A 2,240-nucleotide genomic window follows, 5' to 3' on the forward strand; every position below is an offset into this window, starting at 1 on the left:
GCGCTCAATAACAATGTCTTAAGTCGTTGTTATCCTTTGTAAGTCCTTCTGAAAATATTGTTATGAATACTTCAGTTTAAGTTGTAGTAGCGTAGTGTCAGGCTTTATAATACGTGGCGTTGGCCTGTCTTCTAGAAGTTCAATGGTTCATTCAGTCCATTCAGTTACGGCAAATTTCATGTGATGAGACAAAAATAAAGAATTGTACAACAAGAAGACCGTATTTATTAAAGACCCAGGTGTAAGAATGTGAAATCGATATTTTTTCCAGTTATTAACAAATTCCTACACTTTTGTGCTCTCGTAACAGAACGTTTGTTAGAGTATTGTATGTATGTAGTTATTCACACTGCAATGGGTATATACCCGGTGGCAGTGGTAACTAATTACACTCAATAATGACAATAATATACTTTTTATTTTTTTTATTTTGATGTACCGAAGTACATATGATATTTCCATGCAGATATTCTGCTTTCTCAGATGATGAGAGAGAGATGGAACGGAGAAAAATTCTCTCCGGCGCCGGGATTTGAACCCGGGTTTTCAGCTCTCCGTGCTGATGCTTTAACCACTAAGCCACGCCGGATACAATCCCGACACCGTTGAGAATCGTCTCAGATTAAGCTCCATCTCTTGGGTTCCCTCTGGTGGCCGCCCTCTGCACTACGTCATAGATGTCTATGAACGCAGGACCGAAGTCCATACATGTGTAGAGGTGCACTCAGATGAGAAAGCAGAATATCTGCATGGAAATATCATATGTACTTCGGTACATCAAAATAAATATGATATGCGTAATAAATCACTTTGTGATTTAAAGACGGCGCCCATACCGTCGGACCCCGGCCAACCAGTCACTCATCTGAGTGCACCTCTACACATGTGTGGACTTCGGTCCTGCGTGCATAGACATCTATGACGTAGTGCAGAGGGCGGCCACCAGAGGGAACCCAAGAGATGGAGCTTAATCTGAGACGATTCTCAACGGTGTCGGGATTGTATCCGGCGTGGCTTAGTGGTTAAAGCATCAGCACGGAGAGCTGAAAACCCGGGTTCAAATCCCGGCGCCGGAGAGAATTTTTCTCCGTTCCATCTCTCTCTCATCATCTGAGAAAGCAGAATATCTGCATGGAAATATCATATGTACTTCGGTACATCAAAATAAATATGATATGCGTAATAAATCACTTTGTGATTTAAAGACGGCGCCCATACCGTCGGACCCCGGCCAACCAGTCACTCATCTGAGTGCACCTCTACACATGTGTGGACTTCGGTCCTGCGTGCATAGACATCTATGACGTAGTGCAGAGGGCGGCCACCAGAGGGAACCCAAGAGATGGAGCTTAATCTGAGACGATTCTCAACGGTGTCGGGATTGTATCCGGCGTGGCTTAGTGGTTAAAGCATCAGCACGGAGAGCTGAAAACCCGGGTTCAAATCCCGGCGCCGGAGAGAATTTTTCTCCGTTCCATCTCTCTCTCATCATCTGAGAAAGCAGAATATCTGCATGGAAATATCATATGTACTTCGGTACATCAAAATAAATATGATATGCGTAATAAATCACTTTGTGATTTAAAGACGGCGCCCATACCGTCGGACCCCGGCCAACCAGTCACTCATCTGAGTGCACCTCTACACATGTATGGACTTCGGTCCTGCGTGCATAGACATCTATGACGTAGTGCAGAGGGCGGCCACCAGAGGGAACCCAAGAGATGGAGCTTAATCTGAGACGATTCTCAACGGTGTCGGGATTGTATCCGGCGTGGCTTAGTGGTTAAAGCATCAGCACGGAGAGCTGAAAACCCGGGTTCAAATCCCGGCGCCGGAGAGAATTTTTCTCCGTTCCATCTCTCTCTCACAATAATATACTTGTTAATTAAAAATACACTTAATAATACCAATAATTAATGCTAACAATAATAATAATACTAATAATAATAATAATAATAATAATAGGGAATATCCTAAATTAAATGAAGCACTATCACTTAAAATAACATTTAAAATAAATCTAATTTGTATCTTAAATCTAAGTTCGAACTAAAACCCACGAGTATGATATGTTCATATCTGCACAAGTACCTTTCAACATTACACTCATTTCGGTGTCAACTCACTCACTGCACTGGAACTACGACACATTTCACTGATTCTATCTTGATTTCACTAACACTTCAAAAACATTTCACTGTTCAAATACTTTGCACTGCCACTGTAAACTATAAAGC

General features: G+C 42.2%; 4 non-coding genes across 4 annotated transcripts; 3 read left to right on the plus strand and 1 right to left on the minus strand.

The window, feature by feature from the left end:
* Positions 1–517: 517 nt before the first annotated feature.
* TRNAS-GGA (transfer RNA serine (anticodon GGA)) lies at positions 518–589 on the minus strand. The gene has a single exon. It is a non-coding gene; the product is annotated as a tRNA-Ser (tRNA).
* Positions 590–1,004: 415 nt separating this feature from the next.
* TRNAS-GGA (transfer RNA serine (anticodon GGA)) lies at positions 1,005–1,076 on the plus strand. Its single transcript has one exon. It is a non-coding gene; the product is annotated as a tRNA-Ser (tRNA).
* A 310-nt stretch (positions 1,077–1,386) lies between these two features.
* Positions 1,387–1,458, plus strand: TRNAS-GGA (transfer RNA serine (anticodon GGA)). The gene has a single exon. It is a non-coding gene; the product is annotated as a tRNA-Ser (tRNA).
* A 310-nt stretch (positions 1,459–1,768) lies between these two features.
* On the plus strand, positions 1,769–1,840 carry TRNAS-GGA (transfer RNA serine (anticodon GGA)). The gene has a single exon. It is a non-coding gene; the product is annotated as a tRNA-Ser (tRNA).
* The last annotated feature ends 400 nt before the right edge of the window (positions 1,841–2,240 follow it).

Source organism: Periplaneta americana, chromosome 3 (assembly GCF_040183065.1).
Source record: "Periplaneta americana isolate PAMFEO1 chromosome 3, P.americana_PAMFEO1_priV1, whole genome shotgun sequence".
Taxonomy (NCBI): Eukaryota; Metazoa; Arthropoda; class Insecta; order Blattodea; family Blattidae; genus Periplaneta; species Periplaneta americana.